Genomic DNA, 21,454 nt, shown 5'->3' with positions numbered 1-21,454 from the left:
GAAAAAGGGGAAGGAAAAAAAAAAAGAACAAAGTAGAACTCTTGGGCTGAGATGAAAACTACTTACTAAGATAGAGAAAAGGAAGAAGGAAAAAAAAAGGATAATAGTTATGACAAATATATATGTATGTATATATATAAGCAGTGATGCACAAGCTCACCTCCTACCAAACGATGCCCAGCCAGTCCCTGAGCAGCAGCAAACTGCCTGATGAACTCCCTCCTTTTTCAAGCTTTCCTTCTGCATGACGGTGGTATGACCATGCATGCATGACCATGGTATGGATTATCCCTTTGACCAGTTTAGGTCGTGATTTTGTCCCCTGCAGCCTTCTGTTTGTAAGAGCTGAGAAACTGGAAGGGCCTTGGTGCTGCACAACACTGCTTACAAAAATTATAAATATTGGTGTGTTATCAACATTGTTTTTCTCCTAAACCCAAAACACAGCATCACACCAGACACTATAAAGAAAAACAACTCCATCCCATTTGACACTAAAACAATATCTCCCTTAATTCCATATAATTTACACCATACTCAGGTCCCACAATTTGTACACAACCTAAACAATTACCATCACCTATCTTGCTTTCTGATATGTATGTACACATATCATTCATGATCCTTGAGGTCCCTTCCAACCCGGGTGATTCTGTGATTCTGTGTGATTCTCTTAGTCTACAGCCCATCCATGAAAACTATCCCTTGTGTTCATTTAGTTCATAACTTCAGACTCCATTTGTCATAACAGTCCTTCAGTGCAGAAGGGATGATCCACAGTGTTGGTTGGGTTACTGCAGGCAGAAGCTAGTTCTGGTTCCATCAGACTTCATTCTTCTTAAACCCGTTCTTATTGTAGCACTGTTAACAAAAGATATAACAGCTGTCATAATGATAACACAGTGTATTAAGTAGTAATTTAATTTTATACAATTCAAATTACTGGCTGTTCTCACCCAGCCCCAAATCCCCTTAAGTACACAACTTTCAGTGCAAACTAAGTATATACAGCCCAAGACAATTCCTCTTCACTCAACACAACCTAAGCAAATCAAAAGGTTGGACACCCATGAAGGAGAAAAAGAAGCCCTATCTGTTATATCACACGTCTACATCTTTGACTCATCCAAAATATATTGCCTGAACAGCATGGCATTAACCCTTTAAGCCTTGTTTGTGTAAGACGTGGTGGGTCAAATTCAACACTCAGAGTTTAAGACCAGTCCTATTGCTTCAATGCAATTAACCTGGAATGCACTCTGGCAATTCCTAAGGACATTTCTATCACAAACGAAGATGAAATTACTGATCAAACATTCTTTGCATAATCAAATTCACAATGGCTTATAATAACAAGGAAAATCCGCTACATTTTTATCTAATATCAAGGAAAGAATATTTCTCTTACAGCTCCCCACTCAAGAAATCCCTTTATATTTTTATGGCAAATTTTCAGACCATTTGTATGTGTGTGTGTGTGTGTGTGTGTTTGTATTTAAAGCAAAGAGCTTTCTAGTAATTCTATTTTTCGTATTATTTGACAAAGGACTATGACACACATCTAGATGCCAACATATTTTGATCCTATATTAGCAGGTGTAGAAAACAAATGAACAAACAAAATGCCTGCCACAAGTCACATAAATTAAATGAGATAATACACAGCCAAGGAAATCAAGGGTGTTATGACCAAAACAGAGAGGGCATATAACAAAAGGTGAACAGGGATTATTTCCTATAACAGCCGTTTGAAATTGAAAATATTTTTGGCAAATCAAATTTAAGAAGGATATGAAAAAAAGGGAAATAATAAAAAGGCTGTGGGAAACTATGAACGTTTAGTAAGAAGTGGCAATATTCAGAAAGGAAATAAAAGACTATGAAGGTGCCTCTGAAGTAAGGGGAAGACCCAAGGGAAAAAAAAAAAAGTCTAAGACCTTTTGTTAAAAGCAGCCACAGCCCTAGGTTAAGGAGAAGCTGAAGGGGCAGAAAATGTCCTTTGATTGTCGCTTCAAGTTAATTGCACATAATCATAAGCACCTGCTTCTCAAGAGCTTCCACTGCCTTGAAGCACAGGTTATAAACGTTATGTAAAAGATTATCTGAATGATTTGGTATTTCTGTAGTTAGCAAAATGGAACAATCATTTCTTTGTGGATCTACAATAAGAGAAGGACCTTTATTAATTGTAGAAATTGTTTAGAACTCTCCAGCCGTAGAATCACAGAATGGTTTGTGTTAAAAGGGAACTCTAAGAACATCTAGCCATAGGCAGGGACATCTCCCACTAGACAAGGTTGCTCGAAGCCTCATCCATGCTGGCCCTTGAATGCCTCTGGGGTGGGGCATCCACATCCTCTCTGGACAACCTGTTTCAGTGTCTCACCACCCTCACAGTAAAGAATTTACCCTTTGCAGTTAATGCAGTGATTTTCCCCTTACTGGCCTACAAACTCCCAGACTCCCAAGCAATTATTATTTTTAAGTCCCAAAAAAGTAACTAAAGCCAACAGTCTGTTACAAATAGACTAGTAAATAGACTCTGCAGGAATCTGTAGTTCTCCTGGAAAGTGCTGAAGCATTAATGCTTTGAAAAAGGTCTAAGCTGCTGATCTTTTGTCATTTTGCAAAAATCAGAAATGGAGAAAGAGAGATTGTGCCTTTGTGAGCTGTGTTTGTGCCTTGCTAGAAAGCCCAGGAGCACAGGAGCTCCCAGGACCCGCAGGCACCTCATGCCAGGATGCTGCCTGCTGCCAGTGTCTGTGTGTCCCCATAGGCAACAGCATACCAACGGGATTAAGAACTGCCTCAGGTCTTCACAGTTTGCTTAATTTCTATGCTTTTCTATAACAGAAGACATTATGCCCTTTGTCTCACTGAAATCTACACTGAAGTCACTTTCCTGGCAAGGCTGGATCTCAGCTAGTGTTTAGGATAGAACAAGGGTTTGAGAAGAAATGGTTGTGCGACATGTAATATTTGGAAGACTTTCTCCTGTTTTAAGAACCACAGTCCCAGAAATCAGTGGAGGAGATGATACTATGTAAAAAATATTCATCTAACTTGAAAATAACTCCAAAAGGCTCAATAATCTACTTATTACCTTTAGGTAGGATGCAAAATACACGTGCTGGCAGATATTTGTCTAATCTAATCTAAACAACGTAGCAGGATGGACCGCTCAAAACCTCTCTAAACAACCTGTTCCCATGAATAACACTTTAAAGTTTGGACTGCCTTTTATTGTTACTGTGTTATTTTTTATTTCATTTTTTGATGTTTTGCTTTCTCATTCAAACTTGCCTTTCTGCAACGAAAGTCCATTTCTATTCATCCTATCTCAAGAAAAAAAACATTTGGAAGGACTGTTTTTCTCCTATTCAGAAAAACGAATAAAACCCTTCTATCCCTAAGATGAAAATATGTACCAGGTTTTCATTACTACAGAATTTTTCTTAGCATCCACGAGTTCCCGAAGACAACAGTGACTCTCAGGCAGTTCTTCCAATATCCTGGGTCAGAGTTCATGATCAAGAAAAGGCATTAAATTGTTTCTAAGTGTTTTCTTACCCATCCATCCCCTGGTCTACCAAGAATTGTCATCCATTTATTGCCAGCCCAAATAACGATTGGCCAAGTGATGGTCTTTTTGTGAAGAATGAAGTTAAAATGTTTTAGATATCTCTATATTTTAGGTTTCATCTGCCTATAACTTTCCTGTTTGTTGACTGGAAACTTCTTCTTATTCCTGTTGTAGCAATACAATGAGATCTTTTTACAACACAGGTCCCTTGTTGCGTATCTTTCTAAGTCTTGGTCTTTTTGATTTTTTTCTTTAACTCAAATTTTATTTATCTATAGTAACTCCCTTTTCTTCCTCCTCATTGGAATGATTAATACCTACACATTTAATACAGCTTCTCAGGGAAGTGCCAAATATTACTAACTCCTTTCTTCTCTCAGACTTGCCTCCTGTGAATACCAATACCACTGCAGCCATAAATCTGAAACCACATGCAGAAACCTAACACAACCTTTGCACATTGCAGGGAATTAATTTCAGAAGTGAGAAATGACTTGCAGAGCAAATATGAACTCCTTCTACATATACTAAAAGGGGAAAGTCTCCTTTCAAAGGGTACATGGATTTGTCAGGTTTTTAAAAACGCAATGATGAGTTAATGTTACCTCATTGAATCCCAGCAGTCAGCAGTGAAGAAAATAGACTTTCATATAATACGTTATTACAATTCAGGAAGCCACATGAAGAATTAGAACTGATTCAAAAGTTTTAAATGATCCTTCTGAATGGCAAGAGCAAAACAAAACCAAAAAAAAAAAAAAACAACCAACAAAAAAGATTATGTTATAGATATACAATATTCATATATGTATACAATATTCATTAAATGTCAAGATGACACGCTTTTGCTTTAAATCATAAATGGCAATTATGAATTTACTCGACATAGAGTGGAAAATGTTATTGCCAATATATCTTTTTCATATAAAATTTGGATGATCCCATCGGGATGGAAATGGGGCCCACTGCAATCAGTCCAAAGCCTCTGAGCGTATGACAAGAGAATGTGAAGGGAAAATCTTGAAAGCAAACAAGCAAAGCATGACTGAAGAGTTCTACAGTCACAGATTTGTTAACGGAGTAGAGGTGCATGGCATCACTGCTCAGATACAGAGAAATACATAAATTCTATCCCATACATCAAGTCTGGGGAAAGAATAAATAGGTGCTGATGTAGAAAGATCTATAGAGCTGTTTATCCTGTTGGTATTGAGCCAACTTATGACTACTGAAAAACATATCATTCAAATGACTTTTATACTGCTGTATAATGGACTGATTAAATAGGCTTATGAAACATTAAAGAATGTTGAAAGACTGCTACAGATAGCAGTAGGTTTGGGCATTTCAACAGTGCTTCAGGAAAGGGAAAGAGGTCTGAAAAGAAATACAGATCTCTGCAAGAATCCAAGCAGTTACACCTCCCAGGTCTTTGCCACCCTCACTATCGCAGACTGACAGTGCAAACTGGTTGCTTAAAAAACTGAAAACACAGGGATACACTATAGGATTTGATTGTGCATTTCCCAACCAAAATGACTAGATCTTTTCTACTTGAACTTGAACCATGAAAGGGTGATATTTAGAGGACATCTTATCCTCTGGGCACCATCACAGTTCCAGACAGCAAGGATTTAGGATTTCATAGCGTCACATCTGTTTTTGTGTAAAGCCACTACCCATCCCAGACACAAAAAGAATTTAGTGGCTTTAACAGATAACTACCTACAAATCAAAAACGTGAACAGTAACAGCAAGACAATATAACCCTGAGAGAGCAGAAAATAAAGAACTCCACCTGACAGCAGATCAGCTTTCCCACTCAAGTAACCATCAAAATGTATTATTCTTTTCTTAAAAGACAACCTATTGTGAAGTGCCAAACTGAACCACAAAACTGAGCCACGTATGTATTCTCCTTCTAAAAAAAGGTTTCATAAATTGCTCTCTCTAACCTAAATGAGTGCTGTTATTCTGAGTTTAAAGAGAATACAATGCTATAAGAAGCTGGTGCACAACATGTAGATATTCACTGGCATTGCTATGACTCACAATTTCCTTCTTGACTGCTCAGAAATAACTGAGTTGATATTAAAGAGTGAGAGAAATAGTGTTTTATACAAGTTCAGCGTGGGGCTGGAGGAGGGGCGACATTTCTCTACCTAAGACATAAATGTAACTGCAAGTGAAAACATCTTAGGAATTACGACAGCTTAAAGGTTTCACTTTCACCTTATTTTTTAAATGTCACACAGGATTTTAGCTTCTCAAAGAAAAAAATCTATTTTACAGTCACTTCTGTGTGATCGCAGCGTGAGGTCTTATCCCAGCAGCTTCAGGAGTTTCCCTCCCCAGTGGCAAGATGGAAGCCAAACTCCACTTAGAGGTATGGAGTCCGAACTTAAATATATTGATTGACAGGTTACAAACATAGATGAAACTCTGAAATTTCATTTTGTTCATTGCTTATATCTTTGCTGTAGATACTTCTGAAACAGAGAGACAATCCTTAGAGTAGTTGCTGCCCTTGGATGAGTCACAGACGAAACCATTTGGCCCAGCAGGTTTAAATAATAACTGAACAAGGAAAATGAGAAGACTCAAATGCTCTTTTCAAGAGCATTGTCTATCCTGCCTGTTCACACAGAGGTCATGAGCTACCTTTTATTCTTCTTATTAGACTTATTCTTCAGAATAAGGTATTTGAATTTAGCCATAGAAATGGCTTATGTTCAGCACTCAGTTAGTGCCAGTAGCAGTACCATCAGATGCATGATCCCAGAACTTGATCATCTATTCCTGCAAATAGTTACAGTACTAAGCATTATGCTACAGCATTTGGAAGGAAATTCTGATAGTGCAGCAGTACTTACTCCAACAGATGTTTATGACCAAATTAGGTAAGGACTCCACATCTTGTGGGAATGGCTCGTGGAGAGCTCAAGATACTCCCAGAGCACAAAAAGCTTCAGGTTATCTCTTCACAGCTGACACTTGGCAACAGACCACATGCAATTCCAGTCATTTGCATTGCAAAGTGAACAACGGGCATATAAATCACTTAACTTCTCAGACGTTCACAAGACAATGCTACAAAGAGTAGATATCTGATTAACAGCACTTAGCTATGACTAAATTAGAAGTGGCATAAGGTTTTCTCCGTGTTGTACAATTGGTATTTCATTTTTGTTCTCCTCTCTGCTTTGCTTTGCATTGCACTTTGTTAATTGCTTCAGGAAATGGCTAGAGTTTACAGGCTGCCTGGAAATTGGGATGTTTTAAGAGAATGTACTGAAGTGCATTGATCTGAATGATATCAAATCTATTCTTTTCTGACAGTGCATAGCAAGTGACCTTACCTGATTGCAGGAGTCTACTGCTCTCCATTAATAGTTTACAACTCATGGTTGCAGTTTCCATCCATATTAAATATATTATAAGCCTTTAAATTCAGAAGCTGCCAGTCAATATGTAGGACTTTGTGATGCACAGAAAAGCCTCTGCTGTTTGAATTCTGGTTAGCTGCAGAGGATGGATTTCCCTTTGGGCAGGGAAGGGCTCTTTGCTGGACACTATGCTATAAAAAAGCAGTGACGGGTAGATTTCTCACTTAAAAAAAAAATAATAAAACCACACACTAACAACTCTATGCAAGTCATCATAAGTACATAAACACACGCCCTTACCTTTAGCCTTTATCAGCCACAAATTATCTCTTAAATATATTGCAGCTACAGGACACTCAGCACATAGCTCCATCTTTCATTATTGAGTAAATGACTTTATACCATGACCAGATGCTTCAGCAAGCATATAAAACATGTTAACTGTGATGTTACATTACTTTTGTTCTCTGTTCCCTATCGGACAGTCCCAAAGCCCTGTACAAGTTGGTGCCTAAGCAGGTCTTGTAAACCCAAATTCAGAATTGTCCTTCAGCATTGCAGTTCTTCTGAAATATATATGTATATATTTAATTAGGTTGGTTTTCATCTGACATGTCTGTCATTATTGTGTCATTATAATTAACAAATTTTCAGAAGACAAAATAAACTCTGGACCTGTTAACTTCTTGATGCAAGCGCCCTCCACAGCATGAAGGAGATTTTTGTACTTGCCATTTGAGTTTCTTGGAAATAGATTTGAAAAATTTGAGATTGCAGCTTCTCATTTTTCTTTCGAAGCAACAAAGTGTCAGACATCATTAACTAGGTGCAATGCACCTGAATACAAATGAGAAATAAAATGTCAAGAAAACCTTAAAGCAGTGCGACCAGTCATATAACATCCACATAGACAAGAAAAGAAAAAACAGAACTGTTTCTAATGAAGTTGAAGCAGCAGCTTCACGTTATAACAAATCTGCAGAATACGGATGAATGTAGCATTATCAACTTCAGTTTCTTAAAGAAAGAAGTTGATGATAGGATAGTCATTAATAAAGGAGGCATTATTCTTAAACAACTTATCTCCAAGATTACGATTTCCAAGACGGGTTTTATGTTTACCTTTCAACATTTGTTTCTGGAAATGTCCACATGGCTGTGATTTTTTTTTTTTTTTTAACACAGATTTGCCAAGTTTGCCTTGGGGTGGTCTTGCTGTCCCTGCTCTGAAACCTGACAGGTAGATCCAAGGGGAACCAGGGAGTGATGGCTTTGTTGGACTGAAGCTTGTCCCCCTTGTGCCCATTAGGATCAAAAAGTCTGGCCTTGCTAGGTGGGAAATGTTTATTGCTGGAATAATTTGGGGCACTGAAAAGCTGGCATTTTGTAGAGACTCAGCAGCCTGCTACAACCATTTCAGTTTTCTAATGTAATTTTTCCATAAGCAAGTTCCAAAAGTTTCTCCATCAAAAATACAGGACTTTTCCTAGTCTAAAGGATAATTTGAAAGATGGCAGGTAAGCCTGGAGATGTCACAAATTCTCGTTTTCCAGTTCCAATACCTGCTGTTGGATTAAATTTAGCAGGGGAGCTTAAGCAATGTTTTTCTTATTTTCTGAGGGAGACTTAAACATACCTGGACATACACTCCCCTGAATAAAAAAAAAGTCCACCCTTAGTTGATAATTTGCAATTCTGATTTCTGATGCTGTGACACAAACCAGTTGTTTGCAGAGACAATTCACATTCACAGAACTTCCTAGTAAATTTATGCTGTTCAAATACCCCATATAACCTTAACAAAAACAAACAAACAAACAAAAACAAAACCCAAACAACTCCAGAGGCTTGTGCAGATTTAGCTTCCTTTCTCAGTAACATTGTCAAATATATGTGGGAATTTCCAGGTCAGCAATTTTAACACCTCTTATTTTTATAGGAGTTGGCTTACTTTTTTTTTTTTTTTTTTTTGTAGTGATCTCTGCATGACACCAAACTTTGCATGAAGACCAAAACCCAAAACTCTATTTTAATGCAATAGTGCTGCTTTACTACTACATTCCCTATATGAATGAAATGAGAGCAACGGAGGCTCATCTTTGCCCAATGTAGTAATGGCATTACATTCATATGAATAATATTAAAACATAACCAGTAAAAGAAAAAGATATCTGATATATATACATATATATAAAAGAAACAATTCAGTAGAAAATCTAGACATAATATCATAGGCAGTCATTTCACAAAGTACCTAACCTCAGCAAGAAGTACCTTTCCTGTGATTTGAATGGAGTTGCCCTTCAGGACATAAGATTTCTTGACTAAGTTTAAATAGCTCCTGTTTTCCAATTAGGTAGAGAAAGAGCAGGCAAACACTTGGACACAGCTCAAATGAAAATACACAATTTTCTACCTCATTTCCATTATCTCTATCCAATGTCTGTCACCACTAAAGATGTGACAAATTGCAGAACCAGGTGAATACCAGCTCTACCCAGTGATTAAGTCTAACTTTGGCATCTACTCCCAACTCTCATGTGTAAGAAAAACTACTGCTATACTCATTCGAGTTCAGGAGAACATTCCTTAGACATGTTCTATCACAAAAAGTGATAGAACACTTGGTCTTATGAATATATATTAGTGGGAGGAGACATAATGGTCCTTTAGGTCATATAACTTTGGGTAATGATTTACCTGAAGGAGCTAAGAGAGGTTTTCTTGCAATCTCACTAACTCCTACTAACTCCTACCATCAGTAGATAGCTTGGTTATGGTACCAGTAACACTCACTGTCTTTAGTTTTACAGCTCTTACACAGAAACTACAGACCTGTACAAAGAGAACTTTGTCTCAAGGGAACATATGCTGTACTCTCATGGTCTGCACAGTTCTCTCACTTCGGTCCCCCTGCATGTTTCTTCTCACTGGTGGATGCAATTAATAACAGTTCAGTTAAAAAAAAAAAAAAAAAAAAAAAAAAAACAAATTTAAAACACCCAACCTCTAAATGAAATACTCCTGTTTGCTGCAGAGCTCATGAACTGCTGCAATTTTCTGTAATGACAAGCATATACAAAACAGTGTCTTCCACATGCCTAAAAGATGCACTTATCTTCAAGGTATGGTCTCAATGCTGTTTGCAACAAAATAGTGTTTCAAAAACAATTTCACAAAACAATTCAGCACAAATACCTACAAAAGGTTTGTCATGTCTTCTCAACAATGGAAACATGGAATATCCTGAATTGGAAGGATCACCACAAGAATCACCAAGCCCAGCTCCACATGGGATTGCCAGCGCTTCCCCTCACCCCCAGCTGCCCTCCCTGACGCAGCTCCATGCCGTTCCCTCGGGCCCTGCCGCTGTCACACAGAGCAGAGCTCAGCGCTGCCCCTCGGCTCCCTGTAAGGAGCTGCAGCCACCATCAGGCCTCCTGTCAGCTCCTCTGCTCTGGGCTGAGCACACCAAGGGACCTCAATCATTCCTCATATATCTTACCCTCCAGACCCTTCATCATCTTTGATGCCCCTGCACATGACAGTTGTTCATTTCACAAATAAGGAGATGGGTATTTCTCACATTTGAAGTTCCTGCTGTGTTACTCCTGGCCTCACTGAAGTTTTCAGTCTAAGCTCATTCTCTATTCCCTTAATGTTTTTCCACAGAGTCAAGTAGGGGCTCGACCTTGCACTGCAAACAGACCTCATTTAACAGTTCCCTTGTGTTGGTAAAATCAGAAGACTCATTTTGGTCCTTTCCAGATGGATTTGCAAGACAAAGAGCAAGAAGAAAAATAAGCAATAAATAAATAAATGAATAAAAATAAAAAAATCATCAGCAATGGACAAGACTAAATCCAAATCTGTATACACAGAGGAAATGAAATTGCTTCATAAGATTCTACTGCTTTTACATATTAGCTCTCTAGCGTTAAAATGCACTTTAAACATGAGTTATGGAAATCATAGGAAAGCAAAGAGAATGAAATTCCAACCACCTACCTTGGGCACTAAGGGAAAAACTCAGGAAATATCAAACTGCTTCTGCAATTCATAGCAGACCTACCAATACACGAGAGGCAGAGGGAGCTTCTGATTGAGTGGATCCCTTTCAAGGTCACACCAGCCTAATAGGGATATTTTGCAATTTTGTTTTCCTTTATCCCGAGGCTATTCCACTTCCAGTCAGCACAAAAAATAGCATGTTTATGCTTACAAAAGAAGAGTAACCTGATAGTTTTATTACCAGGCTCTGGTAAACTGGGATGCATAAACAGTAACACAAGAAAAGGAGTTTTTATTTACTGAATGTAGACAAGCTTATGAACATGAGGGAGTATCAAGTGGAAAGCAACCACCTCCAAACTTGGATCCAATGCAAAGCATTCCCCCACTACCAAGCGTGTACCATTCAGGATCATAAAAGCAGTGTCAGGAGTAATAGATAAAAAGCAAGCTAGCAAAGTACACAAAGTGCTAATCATCACAAGACTGGAAAAAAAAAAAGCTTCATGTACAAATTAGAAACATTCCTGCAAGTATGTTTGCTCAACAATACAAGAAGCTTAATTCACTTGATGATTTTGAATAAGAACAAGAAAAATTTCCATTTTCAGATACAATTGCATTATCATCCAGTTAGTAACACTTGCAGAATAACTATACTGCATCTCTTTTTTTTAATATCCTTTTTCTGAAGACAGAAAAAGCTTGTGTGGTACAGTGATTATAGGCAAGCAACCACATCTGGTCTGCTGTATTCCCTACAAAAGCATGATTTATAATGATCATTTATTATTTAACAAATTAGATACTGGATAGTATGAGCAGAGCTATTCAATTTTCTTCCTCAGTGGCAAGGGATGAAGAAAACAAATAAGACAGGCAAGTGTTAAGAGTAGCATTGCTGAACAAACTGCATCTGTACTGTAAAAGAGAAGCTCGAGTGCTGCCTTGAAGAGTTTGCAGTCTAACACCAGAATTCTTCAAAAGCATTTTTGGCATTTTTCCTGTAAAATATAAGCCAGTTTTTGAGCACTAGTGAGCAGGGAGAGGAACAAGAAAGAGGTATCTGCCTGGAATAAGATAGGGGTGACCCAAAGGCCACTGCTCCAGGCCCAGCCAGAAGATGTCTCCAGCACTGGTGGGTGTTGTTTAAACTCTCATTTGTTGTGTTCCTTCCCTCATAAATAAGGTAACAGCACCTCATTGCCAGGACACTCCCAGACTTCTCGAGAATTGCTAGCATTTCATAGCTAAAGACAAGAATTATGTTATTAAATGGGTCATTAAATAAAGCAGCTGCTTTTATTGTAGTACATTAACTTCTGTGTTATTCTGGAAAAAATGTTTATGGTTGGGCTAAATGCATGCTCCATTCCTCCAAAGGTAACCACCGAGCTTAAAACATTTGTCAAGTATTACGTGAGTCAGATCCCTACCAGAGGTCACAGTCTGCCTCATACATTCATTTCCTATCAAATCATTTTTTCTAAGCATCCAAGGCACTTCTTTACAATAACCTCTACGTGATACCTGTCTCCATTCCCTGTAATGTCATATAGCACTTACAAAATCTGTCAGAATGTGTAGCTGCCTAAAGGATACTTTGGAATGACAGAATGGAAGGGACCTCAAGGATCATGAAGCTCCAACCCCCCTGCCACATGCAGGGCCACCAACCTGCCCATTTAACACTGGACCAGGCTGCCCAGGGCCCCATCCAACCTGGCCGTGATCACCTCCAGTGACAGGGCATCCACAACCTCTCTGGGCAGCCTGTTCCAGCACCTCACCACTCTCTCTGCAAAGAACTTCCCCCTGACATCCAACCTAAATCTTCCCTCCCCCAACTTAAAACCATTTCACCTTGTCCTACTGCTATCTACCCTTCCAAAGAGTTGATTCCCCTCCTGTTTATAGGTACTGAAAGGAAGGTGAGGAGATGGCCCTCAAGGAATAACAGTCCTACTGAGGGAGCAGCTTCTTAGGTTTTGGTGCTTTGGGTTTTATTTTTAATGTAAATATAGTGTTGTTTTTATCTGCCAGCCCAGCCAATTTTTAAGACACACATCGAAGCATCTCATGGGATTCTCAGTGCAGGTGGTGGTGTACATGCAGCCTAAGAAAAGAGATGGAGAATTTTATTTTACAGGAAGAGTCACATAAGATATCTTAAGGAAGGACAACAGAGAAAAAAAACAGAGGTAAAGGTGGAGGGCAGGGGCTAGCAGTATGAAAGAGCATCCCCATTGCATGCTCAGTGGAAAATCAGATCCTTTCAGATTACTCTAAAGAGGATATTTACTAACTGCTGCTTTGGACCATTGAAATGTAAATTAAAATCTCTCGAGACTGCAGTCTAGCAATTTAATTTGAGACTGTGCAAAGCTATGGAGGAATGCTAGAGAATAATCTCCCTCCCCTTGTTAAAAGAAAAAAAAAAAAGTCAGATTAAAATATGGAAGTTGTTTTAGAGTCCTTTCTGCTCGCCTCATGTCACCTGTGTCAAATAAATGGCTGGCAACCAGGCAGTCACTAATACATCTCAGAACTGTCCATGACCATTATGTGCTCTGTACAGAATATCTAAAGCACTTCTCTGCATGAATCCTCCAAGGTGGAGGTGAAGAGCATTTGTGCCTTAGACCTGCAAACACCAATCATCGTTGTACCTACATGAGAGCAAACGGGTAATACTAGTGTAAGGAAACTGTATTTCAGATAAAGACACTGAAGTTGGCAAAAACTGAGTCTGGGTTCATGGAAAAAGTGACACTAAGCTACAGACACATTATTTCCCATTTTAAATCATAAAGAAAAAGAAAAATCTGGATTTTTTCATCATTAAAGTAGGTGTTAAGGGAGGGAAGGGGTCTGGGGAGAGCAAGCACACTTCAGAGGCCATTAATGTTAAATATAGAATAATTTTAAGGATCAAATGATTGTCCCCTCTTCTACCTAACCCCTTCTTGTATCCAGTGTGCAGGATGATTGCTGTGGCATCACAGCAGGCACATGAAGCAGAGAAGCAATCCATCCCACACTTTTGTGGCAGCCCTGCACATTGGGTCCTCCAGGCCTCTGTTCCCAAAATGGCTGCGAAGGGTCTGCTCCCCAGACAATGCTTTCCATGCAGTGCAAGATCAGTTCTTTCACTGCAATCACTATTTGTCAGTCCTGCCACAGTAGTAGAAACACTGGTGTGGAGGTCAGCAGGGCTAAGCCCATGCTGCACAACGTGCTGGCCAACCAGTCAGTCCAGAGCAAGCTGAGTTAAATTTGGGAAGGTTTTGAAAACAACACTGTTAGAGGAGAATTTCACCATCACAACTTTCACCAGAAGAGGTAAGTCTGTAATCAAGAGTGATTTGCCTGATTGTGAGCTTAAATTAACTGTGCTGAAAACGCAGAGAGCAACAAACACCCTGATTTATCATAGCAGGCTCCAGCCCCCATTTATAAAAACAGGAATTTGTGCTGCACAATGGATCGACAAAAAGCCTCGGTAAAGCATTCGCTTTCCAATAGCTACATTGAGTTATCACACGAGCAGCCATTACTCAAGGTGACAGTCTCGGCACAACAAGCCCCCGTTGAGAGCATTTGAGTTGATGTCAACATGAAACAGATGAACCTAATGGATATACGCCTGGGTGAATCCAGCTTCTGTACTTAGCCACAAGCCCTACTGTACATGGTGTGGTAAATCGACCGAACAGCGCATCTCCCCACCGGTACTCGCTGCACGCATTTTTTCTGCTTTTCTTCAGATACGCCTGGTTTTTTTTGGTCGATGTTTCTGTGGCCTGGGAGGTAAAACTAACTCCCAACATCTGCCGTATTTCAAGCTGGGGTGGGTAACCTTCCAAAAGTGTTACTAGTGATGGGGAAAGCTTGGCTTCATTTTTCTACAAAATCTATAATCTTTAGAATCAAAGAATCATCAAGGTCAGCCTCTTCTCCCACATAACTAGGGATAAGACTAGAGGTGAGACCGACCCTCACCTTGCAACAATCTCCTTTAAGGTACGTTTCATATCTGCCAGTGTCTTCCCTGAGCCTTCTCTTCTCCAGACTAAACAACTCCAGTTCCCTTGGCCACTCCCCATAAGACTTGTGCTCCAGACCCTCCACAGCTTTGCTGCCCTTCTCTGCTGGGAAACCCTGCTGGTGTTGTTATCTAAGCAAAACTAAAAAGGCAAGAGATAAATAAGGATATTTAAGGATTTACAAGATCATAACATGGCAACAGATGAAAGATACGCAAAAAAGGAGTGAAGGAGAGAGCAAAAGGAAGATCTATTCCATCTTAGCTCTAGGCAGTTGTGCAAGTACTGCAATGTCCATGGAACACTGCAGAGCTGGTGTGTGTGCAGTATTCTGAGTGTAGGAAGCACAGGGTCATGCTAATTATATACACTTATCTATTTCATCAGACATCTCAAAAGGCAAGTTTTCTAAAGCTACTAGCTGAGAATAACCAAGATTTCCTACCTGATTCTCTCTCTTGATCATGAGATAGTTCTTTTCTGCAAGCAGGTATGACTGTTTCTGAGTTGATCCCAGGCTGTTGTTTTTTTTTTTGTCACAACCTATGGCTCAGCCTCTTAGTACAGAAAAGATTCATTCCCTAACCAGAAGTAGAGAACAAACAGAACACACAACAGCTATTTTTCTGATGCCAACATCACTTCATTGTCATTTTCTAATATACAATTCTCTAAAATACCCAAAGAAATTTCCTTCTTCTGCAAAAAAAGTAACAATATTCAACATCTGATAGAAGAAAATTCATCTTCTGACTTTTCTACTGCAGTTTTAGGCTTTTAAATCTTCACAGCATAGTAGAAGGGAAGAAAAAGTAGCTAGTGAGATTGATTTCTGGACGTGCTACTTAATTCTCTGGGAGTTCTGCAACACTTAATACAACATAGCCTCTAGGGAACAGTACTACTTGCATCCATTTGCAGACAGGGGGAACACAGCCTGGCCGTGCTCCAGCAGCACCCCAAGCCTTGCTGTGCCAGCACCACCAGGGCAGCACCCAGCAGGGCCAGGAGACAGAAAGCTGACAGGACAAGAGGTAATGGCTTTTAATGGCACCAAGATAGGTACCGGATGGATATTAGGAAAAATTTATTCTCAGAAAAAGTTGTGCATTATTGGAACAGGCTGCCCAGGGAGATGATGGAATCACTGTCCTGGAGGTGTTCAAGAAAGGTGCAGATGTGACACTAGATGGTATGACTGAGTGATACGGTGGTGATGGGTCAATGGTTGGACAAGATACTCTTAGTGATCTTTCCAACTTTAATGAGTCTATGAAGTTGCTGACAAGTCCACCTTACTATTGCCACTATGGAATCCTCATCACACAGCAAGCTGAGAGGAAAATGTGCATCTGCAGCCATTTGTTTGGATCTTAGTTTAAACAGAACATGTAGAATAAACCTGCAGCAAGGAGTGAGCAGGGATAACAAATAAGACGACAACACTGAACTCTGTTCTTGGGGGAGCAAGTCAGTAATCTTATCTAACAATATGTCCCTTCAGTGATAATGCACTGGAAACAATCCAAAATCATATTAATATAAATAAGGAGTAGCTGCTACCGGAGGTCATTTTAAATGACAAAGCCCTCTGCTAGAATGAGTGTATCATATCCTCCTCCCTAGCAGTGTATCTAATTTGCAACTGAATTATTCAGTGGTTTATGCTGCATGTGGCAAGTACCTGTGCTGCAGTGCAGCTGCCCTGGAGCTGGGGGGAGCAGCCTTTATCCAGTACTACTTCTGAGTACTGCAGGGCAGTGCTTTCAGTGCCTGATCAGGCAGAATTCATCTAAGAGGCCACAGGTAGTCGCAGAGAATAAAGAGTTCTGCTCTGCAGCACATCTTTCAGAAACAACACTGTGCTTCTGCACAGAAATGGAGAAGAGCACTTGCAGAAACTTTGCCACCGAAACTACAGCAAAATTGGTTGTGTCGCCCTTCATCCATCACAGCGCCCACAGCTTCTGAGGTGGGCAGGATGAGGACATGTATTAAGCCAGCATATCACTCTGTGGTTTTCCTGAGCTGTACGTGAAACTGCCAGTAGGTTCTTCCTCCCCAGGAGGAAAAAAAAACAAGGAGAGAGAAAGGCAAGAAAGCAGAGAGAGCTGCTTAATGGAGTGATGCTCGTGTTCCTCTGCAGCCGTAGTCCTACAGAATGGAGCATGCAGTCCCAATCTGGCACTGTTTACAAACACACTGCAGCTGGCATCATCCCAACATCATCATAGCAGGTGAGCACATGGAGGAAATAACAATTTTATTGACAGACAAATTGCAGTAGTGCATTATATTGGACAACCCAATTGAAAAACAGAGCAAGCCCTGCCTAAAATACAACACTGTACACAGGTTAGCAGCACAGGAGTCCTCTTTATCATGGCTAAGTGCACCCTATAAAGCTTCCACTGGAACAACCATGTTGGTTGTGAGTGCTTAAAAAAAAAAAATCCTATCTCAATGCCGGCTTAGCTCTAGGAAGTCCTCAGCATAGAGACAGAGAGCTTTATCAGCTTAGTTAGGCTGCTTGAGGAAACAGTTAACAAAAGCAGCATGGCTATCTGCATCTTTCCTGCAGGTCTCAGCAGTGCTAGCACCACCTCTGCAGCACAGCTGCTGCATGCATCTGCGTGTGTGTTTAAAGCCTTCAGCTGCTTCCAGGGCAGACACAGCCCCAGCAGCTCCTCATGGTGCTCATGGCACCCCATTGCCACCTCCTCATGCTTTGGGCCTGTCTCAGCTCAAATCCATGAAGAATAAAAGGGATAAAAAGTTACTGTGCACGTAAAACTTCAGCACCAAAGATTTGGCAGGGATCTGAACTACCTCACTGCTTATTATACATCTTGTTCTCTCTGCTCTTTACAACTTCAAGACTGGAATCTTGCCTGATTTCTGCACTGTGCTTCTATTTCTACAGCAGTGCTCATGTGCTGATCAAACGCCATTACTCATCAAACATCACAGAGAGCAACTACTCTGTGTAGTCAAAAGCAACTCCACAAGAGATTATATCACTTAAAGGCATTCAGGAGATATTATGGAATAGCCAAATAGGTCTGGATGAGATGACTTTCCTGCCTTGAAAAAAAAATCTCATTTCTTTATTTGTTGCATCCTGATAAAAATGGTGTTGGGGAAAAAAAAAAAAAACAACCAACCTCTCAAGACAAGAACTTCTCCAAAATAACTGCTATACCAATCAGAACATGGAATCCAAACAAGATTCCATACAAGAGAGATGGGAATCAAATCTCCCATCTTTTTCAGATTAGGAATTTCCCTCTAAAAATCTACTCCCTTTGAGAAACATCTCGCAAATACATAAATTAAAAAAAATAATCTGCAACCTCTGTCATCTCCATTAAAACACTTCACTGCACTATCAGACCAGGAGGGAAGTGATAGCAGGATGCCATGCCAGCAGCATGTGGTGAACGCAGGAGCTGCTGCTCCAGCTGAGAGGCATTTCCTCACCTCAAATTCTGTCCACTTTTGTGCAGACCGAGCACAGCATTTCCCTATATTGCACATAGACCTATTCTGCACAGTCATATAGCCCCTCACTTGGAGCATGGTTGGGAAATATTTTTCAGGAAGAAAGTACATTAGGTATGACATTCCTCTTGAAAGAGGACAGGGAATCCTGGTGTTTGAACGACTAACAAAAACCAATTTACTACCAAGACACCCTTGTTCTCCGCAGCTTAGCAACTCATTTTTCAAGCACTCCTGAGCTTGGGACTTGGATAACAAATGGACAAGTGGAGAACAAGGCTGAAAGCAACTCGCTATCTGCGAAGCTGATCTCTCTACCGCAGAACACACCAATATTTCTTATAGAAGAGAGCAATGCTCTCTCAGCCTCTCCTTCAATATAGCAGAGCCTGGTTGGGGACACAGCAGCAGAGCCGCTGCCCAGAGCTCCCCACGGGCAGTGCTGCCATTGGCTGCTACCATCAAAAGACATCTCATGAAACATGACAACACCTGTGCTTACAACACATGGAAAGCACAAAATTGTGCATTTTAGAAGTGGCAGAGAAAATTAGAAACAATTTTTTTTTTCCATTCATCAGTGTCTTCCAAAGCCTGAAAAAATTTATCCCACAATAAATAACACTGCAGTTGCTCCAGCTTGTTCACATTCTCACTTCCAACATACTCTTAAATTTCCTTGAAATAATGATTTTCAAAATAGCATTTAAATGGATTTGGGGCTTCTGTTTTCCACCATGAGACAGAATAATCTGTGCATTACAATAGATGAGATAAGCAGCTGCCAAAATCCAGTGAAGTTGAAAGACTTCAAAAAGATAACTGCAATTGTTGGTCCAGTTTGCTTTGTACCCTCACCCTCCACAAGTTGCTGGCAGCAACAGTGTAGTTCCTCTTTTTTCACAGTGTGAGCCACTAGAATTGATAAATGCCACTCATCTAAAATCCAGGTGTTCAGTCCCCAGCTCTAATAACACTCTGCTGAGTGATGAGTGATTAATTGACAAGCATTTTTGGGATACGTAGTGATGAAAATCAACAGAGGAGGGAAATATCAGCCAGTGAGTGAAATATATTGCAAGGCTTACATGGATTATAGGAAGTTGTATTATCAAACAAGAGAAGGAAGACAAGGGATAAGCAAGCACAGAATCAGAGCAACCAGCAGGTATCCAGCTTTACTTAAATTCTCACCTTTTCTTGTATAACCAGAATAGGTTTATTCAGAGACCACGTCAGTAATCAACTTGAGTAGATGTGGTAAAGTGAGTAGGAAAAAGATTGTACAGTTGAGCAGTTAGGTGGAAGAAAAGCAAAATTGTAACTTCCCCGCTGCCTGCTAATGACTTAATGACCCCAAGTGTGATCCATGGGGGGCTTAAGAAGAAAACCAACTTCTGAAATTCAAACAGGAATTTCATTTCTATGATGCTAATTTCCAGACACTGATGTGGCCAAATTATATATAAAACAACAATTTAATGTGTCATTTAGGGTTGTTCACACTGCAGTCCTTTTCAGGAAAAAAATTATGAGCAAGTAAGTAATAATGTGCCTTGGGTAGAGGTGTGACCTTGCTGCCATCCAGAAAACAAGCTGTGTTAATGGCCCAGCTGCAGCACCACGGAAATAAACACATCTGCTCAAGAGCTATTGCCTGTTTTAATGAACCTGTTACTGGGTAAGTCGTGGGCACCATGCTACATTTTTAACAAGGCTGGTGTAAAAGCAAGCCCTCTGCTTAACAAAATTGTTTGTATTTTACCACTGAATTTTGTTCTAAGGATGAGTGGAAACAAATATCATGGATTTAGGAAGGGATAAGAAAAAAAGCCACAGTGGTAGGATAATTATTCAGGATATCCAGTGTCAAATCACCATTCCTAGAGACACCTGATTTTCCATCTGTTCCCCAGCCACAACACTGTGCAATCAATACTGCATGTAAAATTAAACAATCGACTTCCATATATACACATATGGTTGGGCAACAGGTTTCTTTGCTTATCCAAAAATTGCTAGAAAGTGTAATTCTCTACAGGAGCAGGCTAAGGAGAGTGGAAACCACCAAAATCTCAAGGGCTGACTCTGGTCTCATAAAACCAACCCAAGTGCCCATAAGGGCTCTCTCCATCTTTTTGCCACACAGATACCTCCAGAGCTTGAGGACTTTTTCCAGCAGATAGCTCCTTGAAATGTCTCCCCAGAACTTTTAATTTCAACATATGTGAGTTTTCCAACACCAAACACTTTCCCATTACCTGTAACAAACACGTGCATGCAGTTTGCAGTAGTTCAATCCTTAGGAATTTTTTTTAGCTTGAAAATAACAATTCGACTGGAAAATTGAAGAAAGCCTCAGTGTAGTGGGAGACTACATCCAAACAGAATGGTCATGTGAAAATAAACGCATATTCTTTTTAAACTGAAAGTCTGATTTCAAATGTAAGCAATTGTTTTGTTATAACAACACTTAGGCAGCTATAATTACACTTTGGTTTCTATTATTCAGACCATTCTGTATGCACATGTGAGGCAACTGCTTAGACATAAATCCCAGGCAGTGATTATTTTTAATAGTGCTATTATTTTCTCATCATAATCACTGGGGTCCAATTCCTTTAAACTATTCAGCATTCCTTGGGAAAGTTAAGTAAAAATCAATCTGATTTACTCTCAGGTAAAGGCTTTCCAGCTCTGCTCCCTCCCCCTTCTCTTCTCAAATAATTATAAATGGGTATTAGATATGGGGAGAATCAATGAAAATATATTAAACTTGCAATTCAGCCAAGTGTGTGCAAATTCCACTAATTATTTATATCTGAGTCCCGTTGATGTTACTGTTATTGAAAGGCTCAACAACACATCTCTTTAATGTAAGCAATATCCGAGGCTTTTACACTTCCATTTCATTAAAGTTGAAACAT

The 21,454-nt window shown here is 39.8% G+C and overlaps 1 protein-coding gene across 1 annotated transcript in view; it reads right to left on the bottom strand.

Moving 5' to 3' along the window:
- Window positions 1-843: 843 nt before the first annotated feature.
- Window positions 844-21,454, bottom strand: part of LOC122163455 (DNA primase large subunit-like) — a 106,541-nt gene continuing 85,930 nt past the window's right edge. The window contains exon 11 of the transcript XR_006169941.1: window positions 844-861. The gene's annotated coding sequence lies outside the window, so the exon portion shown is untranslated. The remainder of the gene's footprint in view (window positions 862-21,454) is intronic.

The sequence above is a fragment of the Centrocercus urophasianus genome, unplaced genomic scaffold, assembly GCF_019232065.1.
Source record: "Centrocercus urophasianus isolate 14NV4802_14NV808 unplaced genomic scaffold, USGS_Curo_1.0 seq_10, whole genome shotgun sequence".
NCBI lineage: Eukaryota > Metazoa > Chordata > Aves > Galliformes > Phasianidae > Centrocercus > Centrocercus urophasianus.
The sequence above is the reverse complement of the archived record's forward strand: the minus strand, read 5'-3'. Positions and strand labels throughout refer to the sequence as shown.